This window comes from Passer domesticus, chromosome 7 (genome assembly GCF_036417665.1).
Source record: "Passer domesticus isolate bPasDom1 chromosome 7, bPasDom1.hap1, whole genome shotgun sequence".
Taxonomy (NCBI): Eukaryota; Metazoa; Chordata; class Aves; order Passeriformes; family Passeridae; genus Passer; species Passer domesticus.
The window spans coordinates 1,808,810-1,831,804 of NC_087480.1; the positions used below are offsets into that span (position 1 = coordinate 1,808,810).

General features: G+C 41.3%; 2 long non-coding RNA genes across 2 annotated transcripts in view; both read left to right on the forward strand.

The window, feature by feature from the left end:
* Nucleotides 1-22,995, forward strand: part of LOC135304232 (uncharacterized) — a 295,038-nt gene that overhangs the window by 29,838 nt on the left and 242,205 nt on the right. Inside the window, exons 2-5 of the long non-coding RNA XR_010365651.1 lie at nt 10,390-10,465; nt 12,037-12,169; nt 13,057-16,221; nt 21,713-21,754. This is a non-coding gene — a long non-coding RNA (uncharacterized LOC135304232). The remainder of the gene's footprint in view (nt 1-10,389; nt 10,466-12,036; nt 12,170-13,056; nt 16,222-21,712; nt 21,755-22,995) is intronic.
* LOC135304078 (uncharacterized) lies at nt 3,535-4,793 on the forward strand. Its single transcript, XR_010365507.1, has 2 exons — nt 3,535-4,417; nt 4,556-4,793. It is a non-coding gene; the product is annotated as an uncharacterized LOC135304078 (long non-coding RNA).

Here is a 22,995-nt window from a genome sequence, read left to right on the forward strand (position 1 = left end):
AGTAATTCAGAAACACAAAGCTTAAATAATTTCCAAAGCCTACACATTTCTCAAGTTTTGCTGTAATTCTTCCACAAGCACAAAATAGATGCCTACAGAGGCAAGATATTAAAGTACCTTGAAAAATACTAAGCGATGCTCCATATAGTGAAAAGTGAAATAAAACTGCAATATAGAAATTCTGTATTGGCTGAGGTTGGATGTTGCTTTCAAAAGCTGCATAAAATGGAAGCCATTAGCTTCTAGTTGCATTTAAGCAGTGGAGTTATAAAACCAGAATGATATAAAATTGTAAATTATAATCAGGCAGGTAATGTTACACGTTAGAGGAAGATGGTTCGGTTTGAATACAATGTTTCAGGAGATGTTTTAAAAAAGTATTCATGGCAAGGGTAATAAAGTATTGGACTGCTGAGATATAAAGGCTTTTTTGTCAGAGTACAGAGATTGCCCCTGGAAGCAGACCTTTTTTTTCCCCTGAAATTTACCTTGAGGAGCTCCAAAATGCATTCATTCCACTGAAATATTGCCACTTCTTCCTTCTTCATAGAAAATCGTCATTTCTGTCATTTGTAGGTATTTCTCAGTGCTTGCTATTATTTACTTGAGAAATCAAGGGAAATCAAAATTATACATAAATGGTCATTAATACTCACTCGGGTGACAAGCCTATTTTTTTTTTCCCCTCTTCACCCTGTGAAAGTTTTCTTCTGAGAAAATGGAACTTCAAGCATTTGCTTCTCCCATCCTAATGGGGCTGTTAATGAGAGTGGCAGGAGCTGCTGGGGGACTGCTCTGGGGGAAAGGCAGAGTCACTGCAGTGACAGCAGAGCTGCCAGCAGGCAGCACAGGTGGGTGGCACTTGGAGGATGAAGTGCTTTTGAAGCAGGATCTGCTTCCTCTACTTCTCTCTAATCCTGCCAGGTGGGGTTTAGGGACAATTGGTGTTTAGGGAATTCTGTGTAAGAATGGCATTGGTGTGCCTCTGTCACCATCACATCAAAAATAAATAAATACCCATGGATACGTTGAAAAGAAAAAGATGTACATTGATTTATCAGCCAAATGAGAGAGCTGTGGCTGCCCAGCCTGGAGAGGAGAAGGCTCTGGGCCAACCTCAGAGCCCCTTCCAGTGTCTGAAGGAGCTCCAGGAGAGATGGAGAGGAGCCTTGGACCAGGGCCTGGAGTGACAGGACAGGGAACGGCCTTAAACTGAAGGAGGGTGGGTTCAGATTTATCAATCCAGCACAACTCCTGTCCTGTGAGGGTGGGCAGGCCCTGGCACAGGTGCCCAGAGCAGCTGGGGCTGCCCCTGGATCCCTGGCAGTGCCCAAGGCCAGGCTGGATGGGGCTGGGAGCAGTGGGAGGTGTCCCTGCCATGGCAGGGGGGAGAAGGGGCTGATTTTTAAGGCCCTTTCTAACCCTTTTCCATGGCTCCATCCACTGCAGTGCAGGGACACTTTGCACTTGTTTCTTCTTCCTCACAGGCAGCTCAGCAAGAACAGGCTGAGGGGACAAGAGCCATAAGGAGAGAGAAAGTCAGATTGTCAGGAATAGTGGGAAAAGAGGGGACACAGGAGTTCAAGTTGTATAAATAATAATTGTGTTTGTACATTACTGCACCCACAACTCCAGTTATACTCTGTTTTCCCACTAGTTTTGATGCCAAACAAGCAGGATTAAATCCTTCTTTAAAAGTATCTTCCCCAGGACTGACAATGAAGTGTTCCCGTGTGACCAGAGTCAACTGGAAAATCTTTTTGCCAATGAATCAAGTAATATTACCTAAGATAATTAATGAGGTTGGGGTAAAAGAGGTATCCGATTCCTAATAAAAAAGTGCTCTAGTCCCATTTATTTTATTTTATGTTCCTGTTTTATAAGTGCATTCTGAATATGCAGTCCATGATTCAAACACCACACTGTTTTTAAGCTGTAAAATCGTACGCAAAGCCAATAAGTACAAAAATATGAATCTTAAAATTATATTCTGATATTTGTGTTACAAACTTGAGAACTGATAGACCTGTTAAACTGAAATATCAGCCTCTCAACAGCAAGCAGTAGTAATAAACTGAACTATTTCAGTAACTGTAAACATAATAAAAATCCTCATGATGAATCTCAGAAAAGTTCATTTGATGAAACTCATAAAAAATACACTGAATCCAAAGGAATGAATAATTCTGCATTACTGATAAAACCTAGCTAACCTTTTTTTCAAGTGGCAAGAAGTCATGTTTTGCTAAAGAAGTAACAGTAAAAAGTAAAGGTCCAGAAAAATATCAAGATCTCTGCAACTGAAGTTCGCCTGAACTGATAAAAATGCTTCCAAGTTGAAGGTATATTGAAGAGCCTTTTAAGACTGTGCATTTATTCTTGTGGCAATATTATACTTGCTTCATTATTGGTATAGTTTGGTGACAGTGTCAGTTGGTAACTGTGAATTATCAGGATTTGTACTTCAGTTTGACCAAGCAAACCATTGGGGGCTTACAGCTATTTCCTCTGATTCAGATGGGGAAAAAGGACCAATTTTAAATAGGGTTAAAATTTCAATGTCAAATTGTTTTAGTTACAACAAAGAAACTCACTTGGTTTATTTAGCCTAATTAAAGTCAAAAAAATATTGTAATTAATAGGCTGGAGCCTATTAATACTCTGAGTGAGCTTAAACCCATAGTTTTGTAATTGAATTAACTTAAAAAGGTAAATATTCTCACTTTTCTGTAGTTCACAAGAGGTGTTTTCCCCCTGCTGTAGTATGTTATCTGCGACATAATTTGGAAGATCTGATTGCTTTGCTGCTTTTCCTGAACTGACAGATGATTTTGTGCAAGCTCTCAATTTTCCTTCCCAATTCCCCAACTTGAGGATTGTCATACCAAGCTTTATTGCCTTTGCAATGAATTTTTTCCTTGGGAGGTACTATTTTGAGCACAGATTTTCTGTAACAGTGGGAATTATTATCTGTGACTAATAACAATCTCTGTGGAGCTTGTTATACAACGAAGACTGATCATGTGCTTGAATATATTCATGTGATTGCTTGCAGCTACAAGTAGCTTAAATTTCTGTAAGTTGCTGCTTTATCAAAAATGATTTTTTTCCCTGCTGAAATAAGGTAAATTATTAAACTACTGCTACTTTAACTCAAGTTCAATAATACTTAGGTGAACTTGCATGCAACAATCTAGAAAAATGTATGAATTAACAGTGGTTACTCTGGTCCTCGAACTGTTCTAAGAGAATTTTAATTGTAATTTGAGTAGATCCTTCTATAAGCTGACCTTGTTTCTAAAATAACATTTCTTCAGAAGTGCCCCATAGATGTGCCAATAATAAGATACCAGTAGAGAAGGTTTTACTTGGAACCCACTTTTATCCTCGTTTATTTATTTTTTAAACAGCTCTTGTTTGGTGTAAATGTTCTGAGAATTCATTATTGTTCCGGGGACAGTGTGGAGCTCTCCAGAACATCCAGGGCTTTGCAGGAAGATCAGAGTCAGGATGTTCTTTGTTCTATGTGGCTGAATTTCATATTCTAATCCCCATTCAAGTATTTGTGTAGGAGACAACTAGAAGGCAAGGCAATCTGTGGTAATAAAGAGTGCAGGACTGGTGGTTGTGTAAACATGAAGTTCATTACCTTGTTTTCTGTGGGTTTTTGTAGGTAACAAGATGATTTTTAAGGTCCCTTCCAAACCAGGCCATGCTGTGAGTCTATTATGCCAAATTTGTGCAGTTGGTAGACATGTCTACTTCGGATTTGCTTCTGTTAAGTCAACCCTGAGGATGTAAAATAAAAATGAAAGGGAACAACAGGAGCTTGTTACTGGATAAAAGATTGCAAACCAAGTGTCAGCAGTGAGAGCCACAAGGAATTTGTGTTGGGCAAGTCCAGAAATGAGGATGCTGGAGGCAGCCCCAGTGCTGGGGTTGGTTCTCTGTGGAAAATGCACATGGGATGGATTTGATTTATTTTGGGGGGCCTGGAATAATGAAGAAGTGCATGCTGATGTTCAGTAACATTTCATTGTGAAGCCAATTGCCTGGGCAGTGTCACCTGTTGGGTACCTAATGCAGTCCTGGGAGAAGGGACATGAGGTTTTGGGTGTGATGGGGAGGGGGTGGAGGATGGGGACTGCAAGCAGAGCAGGGAAAGTCATTAGAAAATAAGAAGTGTTTTCAAAAACTCTGTGAGGATCTGATTGCCATCTGAGTTCTGTCACTTCAGAGTATAAACACAGCATGATTATTGGAATTGAAGTGTTTCTACTGCGGAGCGTGAAGCAAGGTCAAAAAGGAGAGTAATTTGGATTGTGCAAGTTAAACAATGATTTTTTAAAAATACTTTGCCACAGAGCTATCAAAAAATGGCAATTGATGAAGAGGCCAGGGAAGAGGTTGTAACTGTGTATCCTTAACTGTGTGAAGTTGTCAAACTGTAGAGTAACTTAATTTTAATGAAACCCTGTCCTGTGGTTCTGTCACACTGCTGGGGAGTGGAAGGCAAAGAAAGCTCTTCAAGCCTTGACATTTTATTCCAAACTAGGATGATGATGATTTCTACTTCGTGGTTTTCCACACTTTCAAACCCTTGAGCCAACCATGGGATACACATGGACCCAGCAGAGTTGTGCCAAGATTGGTTCTGAGGCATCTGCTCTGAGTCACCCTTGCTCCAGCAAAGATGAGAGCTGACATCGGCTCAATGCTGCCTAAAGTGACTTTAAAGATGTTGTTAGAGGCTTCTTTTCACAGGGTCAGCCACTAAAATAACTTTATCTGCAGTGCTGCACTGATTTGGATGATTTTTTATTTTAAATACTCTTTCAGTTGCCTTGATTGAAAAGTCACTGGGGAATGACTGACACATACTCTTGTCAAACTCTTGTCAAGCAAAGATAAGTTTTAGTTGCCTTAATGCCAAACTGATGGCTTCAGCCTGCTTGTCCTGGCCCCACTGGTTGAAATTTAGGAAATCTCTTCACTCTCACAAGAAAACAAAGTCTCTGTTGGCTTGCAGTGCTACCAGGAAATGATGGCAGCAAAAACTTATTTAGACTTTGTGGGACAGTAGATGAGGGGGAAGGCCCAGGGGAATTTGTCTCCTTTGCCCAAAGCCTTTTTTTTGCATAGATGCCTTGCAGATCTGTGCTGCTTGAGAATTGAGGAGGGAGACTGCTCTGGCACTCTTATGACTGGAGTTTCATTTATTATGTGCTATTTTGATAAATTACTCATTGATGCCCTGAGAGTATTTTCTCTGATCTGTCTGTTCTTTTGTATTGTTCCAATTATTTATTTTAACTTCCTTTTGTCTTTAAATCCTCAGAATGATAACACACGTTTCATCCCTATGCATTTTTAATTCTTTGTCCCACGGACTGATAAATAATCATATTGTCAAATCCTGCTTGTGTTAGTGTTTTTGAGCTGGTGGGAGTACTTTGGATAGCTCATTAAACTTAATATATAGGAAAATTTATTATAGATAAGAGGAACAATTACCAGAAACTACATTATGAAATGTTTGTCAAAGTTGAGTAGCTTAAATATTGATGAAGTCGAACAGAAGAATCAATGGCAGTTCCTGAGCTGGATTCTGGAGCAGCAGAGTACAACTTCATTTAGCATCACAGTCTCTCTCCCACATCCTACATAAATCATGGAACTCATTCCAATATATTGGGTTTATGGTTGGGAAACCTCACAAAGTTTTCAGAAACCTGGTGAGTTTATCATGAGAGGCCAAAGACCAAGAACAGCATTCCTGATTTGTTCCACACTTGTGGGATAAACTCTTCTTACCAAGCAGTGATTGCAGGTCGTGTGGTTCTGTGTGGGTTTTCTTTTTTCCCTTCCTAATGTAGCCTTAAAACAGAATTCAAATTTGTACTTGATAAATGAGTCCTACAGCTCTGAAACATTTGGTAAATCAATGCGCTTGTGTTTGATTCTCTCTGCAGTTGTGTTTTGTGTTATTTTCATCCTGCTTTGCAGAGTTGAACTGTAATTCTGAAAGGGAGGAATTCTCTTCCCACCTCCCCTGCCCCCAGCCCTGCAAATGCCTCAACTGGGAGCTCAGATTAGGGCTTGTCCCCTCATCTCCTACCTACCACTTCTGGATTTTAGTTTATTTTCATTTTTACTCAGTAATATCTGATAAGCTTTTAATTTGAAATAAATTTGGCATTGCAGTGTGTTCAGGAGTTACAGTTTAAGGCTACAGGCACTGAATGGTTGGGTAGTTCTGAGATGTGTTGAATCTTTAGGTATAATGACACAGTTTGAACTTTTTTTGTGCGTGCCTGAGAATGAAAAGACAAAAGATAATTTCATACAAATATACTTGAAAGAAGTTTTGAGTTCCCAGTGTGCAGCTGGGGACTCTGGTCTAATCCCTGTGACTGGTGTGTGGAGGGATGAGAACTGGAAAAGCAGAGAACCCTGGAAATGCATTCCTGCATCCTGTTCCCAGCACCACCCACCCCCCCAAAGGAAAAAATATAACACTGTTTCCATGGAAAAATCAACATGATAGAGGACTGCTGGATAGCCAATACCATTTTTTAAAATCCAATTGGTTGCAGCTGTACTGAGAGGGAACAAATGTTTTGCTGCCTTTGCTGCCAAATAATAGATTATATTTGGAAGCATAAGACTAATGAAAAAATACAGTTGAGAAACAGAGTGATTGCCAAGCTTCAGGCGTAAGAAAGAAAACTGTTAGCTTGCTTTGTAAAGCAAACCTCAAAAATTTAGGGTGTTTTTTTTTAGATGCAGTGTAAAGTTTATATATGATGTTATTTCCTGAGGATCCAGTTCTTCACCATGGCAGTGATGCCAAGCTTCTACTCTCTGCTGGCTGTAATTTATCTCCCCACCAGCAGCTGCCATCTGCTTGGGGAATGTTAACCCAGGCTGGGCTGGAGGAGGGCAGCAAGGTGGCAGCAGTGACTGGGAGGGGGAATTGTGCTGTGGAGGGATGGCAGGCACGCTGTCCCTGCTTCCCTGGGTGTGTCCCACGCTCCCCTGGCTCAGGTCACCTGTGTCCCCTGCAGGGTGACTCTGTTTGGCATGTGGAGCACACCTGCCTTAAGGTCTAGCAGAGGATCAGCAGCTCTTACACCTGTGGTGACTTTATCACAGGCGACCAAATAATTCAGATATGTACGATCTGGAGTTTCATTATTTGAAGTTATTAGATATGAGAACCAAAAAAGAAAAATAGTTATTCTCTCCAGCTCCTCATAATCGGACATGGAAGTGGAGTGTGTGCCATTAAATCTTGTTAGGGCAAACAAACAGGTTATTTACTTTTCAGTCATTTTCTCATTGTCATGATGGAAGCATTGATTTGTATCTTTTAGAGATCTATACCTGGAGCTCAAGTGGCACAGGTGGATGGCAGTGCTTCAGCTAAATGCAATCAATAATGCCATCTGACACAGAGCAGAGAAGAAATATCTTTACAACACCAAGCAATGCAATCTGATCCACGCTCGGGGTATTGAGCGACTCATCAAATATCTGTGCAACAAGCAGGGATTGATTTTACAGTCCCTGCCCACCTGATGGGAATGTGAGTGTGCATCACTGAGCAGCATTCATGCAAACTTCTGTCTGCTGAGCTGGTGGTAAGATTTTACTAAAACATGCTGCAGTTCATGATTTTTTTTTTTAATTTTTTTTTTTACAGCTTGCTGGTGATGAATGATTTAGGAATTTAAACCCTCACCTTTAGAAATCACCATCTGTTACTGATGTCTCCTTTAGCAGCTTAACTCAGTATAATTCAAATTGCAGTTACCTCTGACCTAAGAACTGTGTGTTACTACACCAGGAGTATCCTTAAAAAGCATTATTTTATTTCCTATTGGGAATATGTTCAGGCATTGTTTGAATGGGAAATTAACTTCAGAGGTCTGGAGTGCCTGGGAGTTGGAGGTCACAGATGCAACTTTCTGTTGGTTCCAAACAAAGACGGGATCAGCCCCTTTCCAGATCAGCATCTGTGGTCAAGCTGAAGAGTGTTTGGCAGTGTGTTTTAGGGGTTTCATAAAGAAAACACTTTCCTCCACCATGATGAAGCACGTTTCATAGCAGATGTTGTTGGGTATCATGAAACACTTGTTTATATAAATAAAATATATGTTCGTGGGAAAATGTGCTGCTTTCACACTTGGAAAAGCTAGTGTACACCTGGATTCTAAAGCTTATATTGCTCCTAATGCATATGGAATCACTGCAAGTTGTGTCAAACAACTGTAAATTGTGTAAAACAGATACGTTCAAAAGAGCAGAATGATAAACAGAATTCCAAGACTTTTTTTGGTTTTGTTTTTCACTTGGACACCCTTGAGTATGGACATTGTGCTAGATTTTTCATTTTGGACACAGTGCTTCCTAAATTAAAATTCACTTGCTGAAAGCTTGCCTGTTGCAAATACTTGATTTGATTTGTCAACTATTAGTAGTATATTTTGGAACCAATTTAATTCTACTTAGTGAGTCTTCACATGAATTTGAATTAGTTTAGTGATATTTGAATTTTTTCAAGGATATCCTTGGCCCTGCTACTACAGGGCCTTCAGGCACAAATAGTCCTAAACGTGCAGGTGTTTAGCAGATAGAATAAAACTGTAGAGGTGCAGGTGTGCACAGCAGTTTTATCAAGTGAGCTTTCTGCACAACATAACAAACTGTGTTTTTCTGGGAGTTCAGAGGGAATTGCTGCTGTGGCTCTCTGGCTGCCCTCTCTCCATGGCTCTGTGCTGTGCCATGCTTCAGGGCTGTGCCATGCTGCCAGGGCTGTGCTGTGCCATGCTTCAGGGCTGTGCCATGCTGCCAGGGCTGTGCTGTCTCTGCCCCGCTGATTTGCTCTCATGGATGGCTTCAGTTCATGGCAGACTCTGCAAGTGACAAGTGACACTGTGGTGCTGGCTGTGCCAGGCTGCACGAGCTGGATGAATTCACAGAATGACGAGGTTGAAAGAGATCTTCCAATCTTTCAAGATTGAGTCCAACCCAGCCCTAACATCTCAACTAAACCCTGGCACCCAGAGCCACATCCAGGCTTTGTTAAACACATCCAGGGATGGTGACTCCACCACCTCCCTGGGCAGCCATCCCAGAACTTTATCACTCTTTCCATAAAAACTTTTTTCCTGATATCCAACCTGTATTTCCCTTGGTGCAGCTGGAGGCTGTGTGCTCTGGTTGTGTCAGTGCTGCCTGGAGAAAGAGCCCAGCCCTCCCTGAGCACAGGCACCTTTCAGGAGCTACAGAAGGTGTGCTGCAGCCTCCTTGGGCTGTGCCTGATGCAGCAGGGCTGAGGTGGGCATGCAGGGCACTGCTGAGCATGCAGGTGCTGCTGTGGCTGCAGCAGCAGTGCCACGGCTGTGGTCCCCAGGCTGTCACTCTGATGAAGGCTGCTCTCCATGTGCCAGGGAGCACAGGCTGTGCAGCTGACTCACGGGCTGACGTTGGCATTCTGGCACACAAACAGTTTGTAGAATGCTGCCAGCTCTGCCTTGCTGGGCTGCATCTATTTGCCCCAAGTTTTTGAGTTCTTTTCCAGCGCTGGCAGGTTTGGTGGAGCTGTAAACTGTGCATCCCCCAGCACTCAACTTCTTAAACCTGTGAGATGTGCAAGTGTTGGAGGTGGTGCCTAGGCAAAAGATCCTCTAAAACCTTGTGGAAGATTTGTTCTTTTCATTTGATGCTGGTGTTATGAGAGGCAGAGAGGGAAAAAATATCTTGTGAAAGACCTTTCCCCCACCATCACCTGCCAGGCTATATTTTATCTTTGCTCAGGATTTGCTGCAGGCCCAGAACTGAGTTTTTGGGTGATAAAGCAGCTCCCCATTTGTGCTGGGTGAGTAGGGACATCAATTGCCCACGTGGCTGGGTCTGACCTTACCTGTCCTGCACAGTTACAGACTGATGGGTGGAATGGGACCTCAAAATAAAACACTCACTGAGGTCACTTGGGCTGCAATTTGGCCTCTGTTTTTTGCTGATGTTCCTGCAGGTGATACTGGCCAAAATGTGCTCTTCAGCTCTGTGTTGTGCTGCTTTTTCTACCACTATCCCTGGTGTGCCAGTCCTGAGGCTGACATCCTTTGGAGGTGCATGAGAAATGTTGAAAATATTCATACTCAAAACATCATGGGCATCACAATTTTTTTTTAATACTTTCCCTTCTGTAAAGACCTTAAAAAGTCATTTTTCCTGCCCACACGGAGTGTTGTTTTTCTGAGCTTGCTTTCAGTTGAAAGGGACATTCTGTGGCAATTTCACTTCCATTTGTGTCTGCTCTCTGCAGTGACTTTATTGACCACATAAAGAATGATGATTTTTTTTTTTTTTTTTGTTGTTCAGTAGTTCCTTCAAGAGACTCTTCTGAAGCTTGGTTTGATTTGGAGAGGGAAAAGGGCTCAAGATAAAAAACTTCCAGGTAAATAAGCATACGTTCTTGCTTGCAGTAGCATCTCTCTAGAATTTCTCCTGATTTGATAAAGACCTGGAGTATTTTTTTGTATTACCTGAATTTAATAGATACTTTAAATTAATTTATTAAGCAGCTCTCATAGTTTAAACTAAGAGCTTGTTCCCCTGGCAGAATGTAAGGAAATTAGGAACTCTTAGTGTTTTGGGGTGAGTTGGAGCTTCACCTTAGAGCTCAATGACTTGAACCCTCAGATGAGATGTGGGCATTTTTGTCACTGTTAGTTCATGTTCTTCTTTCTCTCAAGCTCTCCAATTAAGGTTGTAAAAAATATTCCTTGGTACAGAAAAAAAATCCAAACTATTCAGGCATTTGAAAGGGTTATGACAACTGGAAACATCACCTTTTTTTAAACAGTATTTTTTCCCCTTCCCACATCCTCCAGTGCAGCTGCTCAGAGGTCTTTAACCAAGTTCATAATGGAAACAAATTGCCAAAGCATGGAACACACCATAAACCAGATTTTTTTGCCTGGGGGCTGTGAGAGACGAGTGTGGAGCCTCCTGAGAACAAATGCCTGTGTGGATCAGCAGAGACTCTGCTCTGAGCAGGAGCTCTGCTTCCAAAGAGCTCTGCTCACAGAAATGGAAATGGCCATCACGCCCCTGCTAAGAAGAAATGTGTGCTTTAATAACTGTTTCAAGAAATCTTTCTTTTTGTCCTTAAAATGTTTGGCCTTGCAGGTTGGTACCCATAGCTTGTGGCGATGGCTGCAGCTGCTGAGCAGCAGAGAAATCTGTTCTGCTGTGTTTTCCAGGCAGACAGGAGTGCCTGCCAGGCCAGCCCCGAGCCAGGCAAAGCTGGGCCAATATGGGCAATATGGAACAGAATTTGATTTAATGGTAGCGTGCCTTTCAGGAGCTTTATTGACTTGATTTCACTGCTGTGCTGAGTTAATCCATGCAGCTTCCAGCTGATCTGGAGTGATGAGTGCTTTTGTCTGCAAAATGCTTTCCAGATAGATTCCAAAGGCTGCCAATAAACAGAACCACAGGTGAAAAGTGTGGCTGCTGAAGGGAAAAAGTGGGTGAAAAGGTGATTATTGGAGGTTGGAACCCCAGAGAAAAGATTAAACAAAAACCTAAATCAGTTTAAAAGCAGGTATAGACAACACTGGGATAAGATAACCAATTCCAATTTCCAAAAGGATGCCACTTCTCTTGCTCAGAGAGAGGACTTGGCCAATCAGAGTTCTGGGAGCAGAAAAGTCCATTGTTTACAAGATCAGTTTGTTATCCAGGTTACTGTATATTGAGCATTCTCGACCTTACACAAGGCTGAACATTATCTTCATGCATTAATTGTGAAATAAATCTTGCTTCAGTGTTCTAAACAGTGCTTCAGTACTGTCACCATCTCTAGGCAGAGACCCCTACAATGGTGCAGATTAAAATCAGAATAGAATAAAAGTTTACTGTGCCCAAAGCAGGGTCCTGCATAAACCTTTTAGCAGCAGGGATCTGTGCTGTTTATGCTGGTGATGTCACATCTGTAATTTTTTACCTGTCCAACTATTTTAGAGAAATATTCCTGTAATAAATGGGAACTCCTTCCTCCCTCCCTCCCTGGCCCCATCCAGCAGCTATCAGTGAACCAGATGACTCCTTTACAGTATGAGATTACCAGAAAATATGAACCACTTCTGACCCACAGGTTCGTATTAATATTTCAGAAAATATCTGGAATTAACAGCATCATTTGTATAAGGATCTGACAGGAAAAAAATTGTTTATGGTGTAGAAAAATTATCCTTAGAAAATGTCTTTTGTGCTCTTGTTTCTTAATATACACTGGTTTGGTTGCTTTGAGCAACATGATTAAACTAGAATTTTGCATATCACAACTGTAGCTTTTACAGTATTTGGAGGGATGGGGTGAAAAATGTGCAAGTCAAACCTGTCTGCCTTGGACAACGGGGAGCAAATAGATATTAAAGAAGTAATTGATAAATTGGGCAGTTCATTTGGATTAGTGACAAATGACAGTTGAGCAGGAGTCACTGCCATAAATCCAGAGGGACACTGCAAAATACTGTCCTTTAGTGGGAACACTTTATCAATTTCTCTGTATTTAGATAAAAGGCTGAATCAAACCAATCTATATTTGTAACCTTGGATTAGAAGCATAAAGATAGTGCTGTTGTCACCATTTAATCCTGGTAATGCCCACACAGCCAGAATCAGAACTTTGAGATGTGTCTGTTCAGCTCTTTCCTGCTAGAAAGATCTTCAGAATATATGAGATAGAGCACAGCAAATCTTCCTCTGTTTTCTGCTTCTTCTCCTGCATCCTGCCAGGACAGGTCGTTGCTCCAGGCCTGGTTTCAATCACCTTTTTCATTTTAGGAGCAGCAGCAGGCTGCACAGAGGCTGCTGCAGCCACAGGAATCTTCCTGGTCCTTGCTGGGAGGTTTGTGTTTCACACAAGGCACAGTCCCCTCCCTAGCTGCAGGTTCTCAGCTCCACGTTGTGTCTTTCTTTTCCCAGCAGAAGAAAGCAGAAATGACATTTTCTTGTTGTCCATTTGTTTCCCTGGAGCAGCTGCAGCCCTGGAGGCCTGCCCCTGTGTCCCTCTTGGAATGGATGCAGACACTCAGAACAAACTGTCCTGGTGTGGTCCACTCTGACATCAGTCCATCTGCTCTTCAAGAATAAGAAGTAGAAAAATATCTAATGAGTGACAGTGGTCAGATATTGGAGGTGAATTTTAAATAAAAGGAATCTGAAACTAACCAGGCATTGCACAAACAGCAATTTAAGATGAATAATTTTCTCTTCTAAGGGAAAAGACTGTCTGCAGGGAGAGCCTGGCCTCACTGCTTGATGGGAACCAGAATGGAGAGGAGAGAGGAACTCCTCAGGGTGTGCTTTGGCAGAATTATGAAATAAATATAAAAATGTACTGGGTGGGAATACTTTCCTCTGTTACAAATGGTTTGAAACATTCTTAGGGTTTTTGGCCAACTGAATACATAATCCTTTAACTATAACATCCTTGGCAAAGAGTGTGCTTCAGCCTCTGTCTTGTTGGAAGATGCTGTTCAAAACTGATTTATTTCAGTTTGGTGTGCACTGCAGTTTGGAGGTGGCACTTGGGGTCACAGTTCAGGGGTGATTGTGGTGGTGCTGGAACACAGTTGGAGCAGGTGATCTTTAAGTTCTCTGTGAACCTTGATGATTCCATGGTTTGTAATAGATGAGTGATTCATAATGACTTTATGATTGTGTGTAGCAGGGCACTACATGACATTAATATAAGCTGAGGGTTTATTAGCTGCCTTACTATTTGTGGATATATCATTTTTTTAGTACTGTCTTGCTTAATCCATAAGCATTGTGGTGTTTTAAATGAATTACACCTTGGGGCTGCAGTCGCAGAGGGAGAGCCAGGCCCCTGAGGAGGGCTCTGTGTTCTTGTTGGGGCTGAAGCTGCAGCTCAGCCCTGGTGAATCCTCACAACCACTCCCAAAGAGAAGATCTCTGAAAAAGCAAATGGACACCATGCAAACAGGCAGGATTAAACCAGGATATTTCCTTAACTCCCCAAAGAATTATGAAGAATGATGTTTTCACTCTAAAAAGTGGGAAAGGAGGTGTTGCAGTTTTAGGGACTGGAGTGTCTGTGTGCTGATGTCAACACAGCAAAAGGTCTCCAGTCACAACAATGAAAAATGGCACTAGCACTGCTGCCTCAGTTCTGCATTAGCATCTTGGCTCATCATTCAGAGATTTAGAGCACAGAATAATAGTTTTCTCCTTCAAGTTAAGGTTAAAGAGCAAATTCTTAACACAAATGTTTCGTATAAAATTGATTTCATTCTGGTAAATCTGAGAATAAACAAATCCTCTCTCTAGTGCAATGCCTGTAAATAATTTATTTGAAAGCATTTACACAATCAGAAAAAACCAGGGTTGAAGGAGGAGGTCATCTAATCCACTGAACTCTCTTTTAAATCTATCTCTGCTTAAAAATCTCAATGCAGTACCAGAAACTATTTCATTAGAGTGGCATGATGAAGTTCTTCACTAACTTACAGTGAAGAATTGCCTACTTCTAATTCATTTCCCTGGAAGCAGGGGAAAGTCACCATCTTAGTCCTGCTCTGTGGGCATTGAAGTGAGGTTCTCCTTTTTCTCCTTTCACTTTACTGGCAGTTTTTGTTACATTTTGAAGTTTTTAAACAGTAACTTCAGTCTAAAGACCATAAAGACTTTTGTATCTGCTGATATCTGAGGGATTTGTGTTGGTGATTTTGTGTATCTCTGCTCAACTCAAGCTGATTCTCACTTTGAATTAATTATTTTGATTATTCTTTTCCCATCTGGGCAGTCCAGTTCCAAGCCATCCTTTTGGAAAATGATGCAACTTGGGTGCTTAGCTGTAAATTATAACCACTCCTCTGGGGGTGTGTTAGGAGTGGAGATGGAAGCAACTTTAGCTGAGCCAAGGGAAGATGGAGGAGATGGTGCAAGGTGTGAGTATGCTCAGGGTGTTTGCTGTGAGGGAAGAAGGCATTGTAAATAGGGTAATGTGTGCTGCACCTACTACATCATCCAGCAAAAGCAGGAGGATGATGGTGGAAAGATGCTCAATGTGTATAAGGCCCCAACAAATGATTTTTTTTGTCTTTAAGACTGGTACAAGTTGAAAACTTGCTGAGCAAAAATATTTAGAAATAAAGGCAATGGAGCTGGCGGGAGACTTGCTGCTGGAATCAATAATAAAAGGATAATCTGTCTTTCTTTGTGGTACACAAAGCAATAATCTGTTGTTCAGATTGATTAAATGCCTCAGCTCTGCTTCGATTATTAATCAATCTCCAAACCAGTTATTGTGAGTATAATACAAAGTGCTGGAGATTGTGGATAGTGGTGATGGGAGCAGGAGGGTGGGGGAGTCTTTTCTCCATCATGGGAACAAAATGGAGCTGAGGTGAGGTGGAGGGTCTGTGTGGATGGGTTTTTGTTGATTTCCATGTGAGAGGTTTGACTGCAGAATTCTAAAAGGGGATCTGAAGATCAAGGTGACACAAGCCAGCGGGATTTTGATCTCTGATTCACAAATGGAGGAGGTGCCATTGACCAGACAGAGAAGGAATGTAAAATATGAGAACAAAGCTTGGCTAGAAAAGCCTGACCAGTTACCTTTTGGAACCATGCTGTTGTCTGGTGTATTCTTTGCACTAATAATTTATTTAATTTCATTCTCACACTACAGCTTTTTGAGTTGTGGGCTAGCCTAGGCTTTCAGCTTTCAAGCTTTTTAAGTTATGAGGAAAAAAATCTCTCCTTCCTATGTATTTTGCACGTTCTTGCAGTGGGGTCACATTATTGCCAAAGTGGTTTGTTGATTTTACTGGTAGGTTGGGTGATGTTTTAACAGGCAGTGCAAAGAGTCAAAATTTCACTTGTCTGAATGGCTCTTTACTTCTGAAAGGGGGAGGTTGGGTTTGCCTTTCTTTATCTTTTTTGACTTCTCTTAAGAGATACAAATATACCTGTTTGACTGAAATTTATCAATCACACTTCATGAAATGCAAAATCACTTCAGGCCCTGAGTAGTAACCTTTAATTTGTCTCCCCTTTGAGTCCAGAGTTGGACTTTCCAGAGGTCCCTCTCAACTTCTCTTACTCACCTTGGTCATCCCAGCCTGGCAGGACTCAGAGGAATTAAATCAATTTATTCTCCCTGGGAACAGTTCCATTGTGAGTACCCTGTCCCTGAGGATTTGCACACATGTCACAAATGCATGTTTGTTTTTTTCCATTCTTTTGGGTTGTTGTTTGCAAACTCTCATTGGACATTCAGAAGAATCTTCACCTTTTGAACAGGACTGGCCTGCATGATTAATGATGGATTATGCTGACAGTATAAATTTAATTGCATTTTCTACCTTGACTTTTTTTCCAGTTGTGTTTGAGGTTTAGATTTTGTGGTTTTTGTTTGTTTGTTGGTTTGGATTTTTTTTTTTTTAATGGCAGGATGAAATAATGAAGCTGATGATAAAAATGCCTATAAAAATTCTGGCAAATTTATAACAGAACAACATAGCTTGATTTCTTATTTTTCTATCCATCTGGTCATTAGGCCTTTCCAACTGTCAGTGTCTAATATAATCTCCTTTAATAGCAGCATATAATTAGCTTTATGCTGATCAGAGGCATTTGGGATGATGGTGGTAACATTTAAATCCGAATATCAAAATCCCAAAGAAGATAACTCAAACAGACATATGTCCAAGCCAGCATTTATGACTTTCAGTCCTAAAGTCTATAACTGGTGATTTAGGCATGTGAGCTTTGAACTGTGGCATGGAAATTTATCAATTACGAATCCTCAGGAGTTCTGGCAGCAAAGTACAGATGTCTCTCCAAATGGTAATGTGGTAATATGTCACTTTATCCCCCTCCATACAGTCCTGTTCCTGCTTCAGATATTTAATTCCTTCTTACTTGTCTAATTTCTTATTTTAAAAAGGTAGTGAAAGTCTTGCCATTGTTCTGTTAGGAACAAACTCCATTTCTAAGCTTCATCCAGAGCTCTGTGTATGCACCCTAGTATATTTCCTAGTGGGTCTTTTGGGAGGTGATTTTGAGGTGAATTTCTGTTACTGCACTTATCTGATAAATGTTTTGCAAATATTATATCATGGTTGCCATTGATAGGCAGACCAAAGAAGGGTGTTGATGGTACTGAAACTGGGACTTCATCCTGAAAGTTCTGTTTCTCCCAGTTCTTTCAGAGAACACCTGCTTTGAACAGCTGCTTCCAGAGGTGTTTTTTGCATAATTCCTGACAATTCAGGTATTTGGTCATAAAAGCCCTAAGTATGGGTCAGGATTTCCAACACTACAGAAATGCATTGATTGACTAGATCTGGCAAATTCTTTGGTTCCTTGGAACATATTGGAACATCAAGCTCTGTATTCTGCTCTTCAGCCAGCCAGGATAAACCAAGCAGGGCTTCAAAAAAGGAAATACACCTTGACAAGTGAAAATTACATCTCCTGCATTATGGTTCTTTAAAGCTGGAATTGTCTTTGAGTTTAGGCTTTCAGTTCTTCAATAAAAGATCACAGTTCCCTTTTTGTTCTCTGGCACTGTAACCCATTTGAGAATTCTGTCAACACCCCTTTCAAAAAATGCAGAAACCTGTTAAGATTTGTAGGAGAAAAAAAAAATCTATCCAAGTTACCTTTTGCTCATAACTTGAAGTGCACAGCCAGAGCTTCCTCCAAGAAATGTTTCAGTGCTAGAAAAGGAAAAGCATCTCTGTTTCCATATGGTCCCTGTTGAGAGTAGGGTTTATTTTTGGCCTGGTGGTTTGCTCAGGGATTATTTTGGTTGTCCACTGCTCTGCTCTGACCAGAGTGTGAGGCCACACCTGAGCTCTGACAGGTACCAGAGCTCTTGGTGCCTGGATGTGCAGCACGTTGGCTTCTCCCCAAGGAGATCTGCCAGGATTCATTGCAGGATCTGTTCCTTCCCTCCCTCCTTTAATTTCCTGCATCATTTAACCGGTGTTTTCTGTGGCAGAACTGCTCTGCACATCAGTGCTTCCCTTTATGTTTGTTAATAAATAGTGGTTTCTGCTCCACCAGGGTTTTTGGCAGGGGCTGGTGAACACAATCTCTTCAGGCTGCAGACACAAACTGAAGACACCTCCCAGATGTTTCAGCGAGGAACCAGAACCTGTTAATGATGTGTGGGAAGCAGCCAGTCATTCACATGATGCCTCCCCTTCTCTCTCTCCAATGGATGTAGTTTAGGATTAAACTCTTTCTCTGTTCTTCATATTTTTTGGCTTTTCTCAGTATCTTCTCTCCAATCAAACTTCCTCGTACCTCAAACCACCTTTGGACAAAGTGTAATTTTGGTGTGTAGGGTGGGGAAAAGGGAATGCTGCAGTCTAAAGTAAATTGAGAAATTATACACCAACAAAGAAGGGCAGGTAGGAATGTTTTATGTAGAGCTGAACATTTAAAAATATCAAATATTTTGAACTATTTCAATATATGCACCAAGCTCTACAGACAAAGCCATTGAAGTATTGAGACCCTGAAAGGACTTGCTTTCAAGCTGAATTTAACTGAGTTAATTCTTAATCAAATTTGGTTTTCTTTTTTAAGTTATCAACTATGAAACAAAAATTTTAAAATATGCCTGATATCTTAGAAGCCTTGAAAACATCCCCAGAGTTCAACAGAGATTTTCAATGTGAACATAATTATTGATAATTGGAGGTATGTGCCCTGCAAGACCATAAGGGGAAGCTATAAATAGGATAATTCATCAAAAAAAGTCCATTCTTATTCAGCAGAACAGAAAAGTTTCAGTAGTGTAGAGATGGTAAGCAAAATTCTTCTCACAGAAGCATCTTCAGTGCTAGTTGGGAATGTGATGGGTTTTAGGCTTGTTCCATTAACAGTTCTTTAAGAAATTAAAAAAAAAAAAAAACTGAATAATGTTTCAAAACCCCATTCCAGCCTCTTTCCTGGTGTCTTGGCATTATCTCTGATACATTCAAAGTAGTTTTACCCAACTATTAATTGAATCTTTGGGGGAAGACCAGCAGAATTTTCACTCTTCAGCAAAACCAAGGGGCTATAACTTAAGGCTGTCCTAGATCACTGTAAAAATATCAGCCATGGGAATTTCACCCTGAAGAATCAGACCTCTGTGAACCTTCATCTCATGGCTGTGCCCGTGTTCATCCAGAGAAAGCACCTGGAGGAATGTGTGACAGTGTGGTGTGGGGCAGGAGCAGGGCTGGCAGGATTTCACCTCAGCATCAGTGCAAGTGAGAGGATGCAGCACTTAGAGAAGGCAGAGGTTGAAATCACTGTAAGTATGGCTGATAAAAGTAGAAGAAAGTGGATGTAAACATTAGTGAGCTCCAGTAGATTATTGATTTCTCTTGAGTGGTTTGACAGATAAAATGGTAAAACATTCTTCAAATGCATCACTTGAAGAAAATAGGACAATGCGGCAGGGAGGGGAGGAGATGATGAATGTTACTTTGTTAGAGAGGAGAAAATGCAATTGTTCTGCATGAGGTGTTCATCACTTTCCTTTTTCTATTCTACAGCATTTGATAAACGTCCATTTAGCTGTAGCAGGCAAAAATGTGTTTAAAGTCTGGGTTCATGGGTCATCTTTCAAAGCATTACATCTTAATTGTATTAACTTTTGTTCTGCACTACAGTTTAATGTCCAAGGCTCCCAGCAGTTGTCAGGAGAAAGCAGTGAGGAGTTTGAACAAGGAGGGTGGGATGCACCTGCATTCCCTTCAGGGAATGTGTGACTGTAGTTTATCTTTGTTTTCTTTTTCTGCTATTAAACCATCAATGGAATTGTCAATAAAGGAGCTGGCCACTTGTTGGAAAGCTCCCATCTATGGTATAGATAGTAGAGAATGTTCCTGAAAAAAGCCATTGGTGTCCCAGCAGCATTAGGAGTGGAGTTTCAGAAATTCCCTGGGGGGAAAATTCCCATCAGAGAAATTCCACTGGAGATACTGGTCTTGGAGGAGAAGCACACCACTCCAGACACATCTCTTGGGAATGGCAGTGGGCCTGCCCTCAGAGGGTTTCTGTGATGTTACACGGGCTGGGAGTGCTGCTATGAAGTAGGAAGGGAGCACAGCAGAGAGGCTTTATGGCAGGCAGATACACACGGGTCTTTCAGGTGGGAAAAGAAAGGGAGCAAGCAAAAATGCTGCACGTAGATTTTTTGACTTTAAGAAATGTAATCTTGCTTATTTACAAAGAACTCACCAGTTTTGTTCGTTAAAAATATTGGTGAAAAATTAGGTGCAAATGGGAAGTGGAGGAAGACTTCATCTGGGAGATGCCAACCTTTTTAACAGCACCTTCACCCAGCCCTACAAAGTGCTCACTCAGTGTGAATCTCTTCTGTAGTCTCGAGCTTTTTGCTCTAACACAGGTTTCTATGCACAGCACCTTCCAGCAAAGTTTTTCTTTGTTTCTGAGTTAAATTACCATAGCAGATTTCCATGTGCTTTTGGAAGGTGACAGAGGCAGCAGTTCTGTTTTCAAGGCAGGTTTTCTGAGAGATCTTTACTATTTATTACACCTATTCCCGGTGGAGGATTGCAATTACTATCCCACTTCCAGCAACTCTTTACCTGAATCCTGGCAGCTCTTAATTATGCGTGAAAGAAGTTACATGCAGAGGAATTTCTCAGAGCAAATTACCTGTGAGGTGCATTCCAGCCTAGAACTCTGCAGCAGGGCCATTTGTCTTGTGCTTCTCATTGGTTATTTTTGCTTCAGGAGCTGGGAGGCTCTGCCTGACTTTTGATACCACAATTTGCACTGGGAGGAATTTTGCTGCTGCTTTCCCAATGTTTCTCTCCCTCTTTTTTTCTTATTTCTCCTCTTTTTCTGTTAGTCAGGTTTGGTTCTGTGTTTCTGTCTTTAAATGAGCCTGTTGCAGTCTGCTGCTGAGTTCACTTCTGAGTGTACTGCCCAGGGAAACACAAAGAAATAAGTAACAGGCTTTCACATTTCTGATCAAGTTTAATGTTAAACCTTATTTTTCAGCTACATAACTTTATTACCCTTCAGTTATAAATGTTTTATTTTCTGTTTAAGTATTCATTAGCAGAAATGTATTAATGTCTATATTCAGAAAAATGCACCACAATGGCAGTCGTGTTGGAATTGATTTCCAAATTAATTTCCAGCCTGCAGAAGCTGGCATTTTAAAAATGTCCTATTCCAAGTGATTCTAAATCCAAGATTTTAAATGATGCCCAGCTCCCAGACCATGTTAATGAGTAAAGATAACTGAGCCAGGACAGATGCACAGATTCCTGGTCCAGAGAAGGTGTAGGATGCTGGCAGCTCTGACATTTAATGCAGGAGAAATCTGTTGCCACACAAAAGCAAGGAAATTCCAGTGTTCTCAAAACATCTAGCTGGGCTATTGTGAAAAGATTTTAATGCATGATCCATCTTACAAGATTTCTGTTTCTGTGGGGAAGTTGGGCTTTATTGCATTGGTACTTCCAGAGAAACTGTTTTCCCTAAAAACATCCAGGAAGCTCTCAAGGTTTTACCACAATTAAATTGCATTTATAATGAGTTATTATTTCCTGCCTCATCATAGAGGTTATTCAATTATGGATGGTCACTCTGTGTTTTAATAATTCTTTCTGAATTTATATTTCAGCAGGAACTTAAGATGTCTTGAATTAAACCTCATTTATTAAAGGTATGTTTAAGCACAAGGTATGTTAAATTATAAAATGCAGAGAGTTCCAGGAAAGAGCTGATCATTGATTAACTTGATTTTCTAGATTGACTGCCATTGATGGCTTCACCACTCCCTAATCAATGTGCTGCAGGAAACAGCTTCATGTGTGACTGTAGTTTATCTTTGTTTTCTCTTTCTGCTATTAAACCATCAATAGAATTGTCAATAAAGGAGCTGGCCACTTGTTGGAAAGCTCCCATCTATGGTATAGATAGTCAAGAATGCTCCTGAAAAAGCCACTGGTGTCCCAGCAGCATTGGGAGTGGAGTTTCAGAAAGCCACGTCAGCATTTGTGCCCTGCAGTTCCTCCACAGCAGGGCCAGGTTTGCAGGGACAAGGTCACCCTGCTGCCCTCAGTGGAAGGGGAGTGCCCAGCTGCTTGGGGATGAGAATTACAGGGCTTTTTTTCCTGCCTAATTAGCAATATTACTTTCTATTTTGCACATCCCTCTGCATGTGTTGGGAAGAAGTCTGCAGGGAGCTCATTATGTTCCCAGCCTTGTAATTGGAGGCTTGCAAAGCTGTACCTTCAGGGGGGTAGGAGGTGCATTCCCTTGAAGGAATCCCTTATCCAGGCTGAAACACTGCTGAAAACTTGTAGGAACTCTGTAGGATGTCTCCTGTGGGGCGTGCTTTATCCTGCCCTGCGTGCTCCTGCAGAGGAGCTGTCCAGATGAATCTTCCTGACATATTTTCACTTTGAGATAATGGCTGAGGGCAGAATTTTGGCTCAGATGTCATCTGTTAATGAGTCTCTGAGCAATGAATGGGTTTGGGGAGAAAAAGGACAACAATGAAACCTTGCTTATCACCTCCTTGGCATGATTTTCCAGAGCCCAGTGTGGTTCCATTTTCTATCAGTGCAGTTTCGTGTAAGGGTTTTTTATTTTTTCTCCCCTCTGTGGTGGAGTGTGGGTGAGCCACGGCAGAATCCCATTCCCAGCACTCTGCTGTGCTAACACACTCCAAGCAAGACAAGGAGTTTTCAAAGGAAGGATGTAGGGCAGGAGCTTATGAAACCCTTTGAGGACAAGAACATGAACATTTGTTGTGAGAATGGCTGTGACTCCAAACCCACTCCCACTCCAAAGCTCTTTGAGCTTTCTTCTTCTGAAGGCTGGATCCCTAACTCAGAGAGAACAGCCCAACGTACCTCATGGAATTATTTTGTGTAAGCAAGATAAACAGTTTAAACTGGA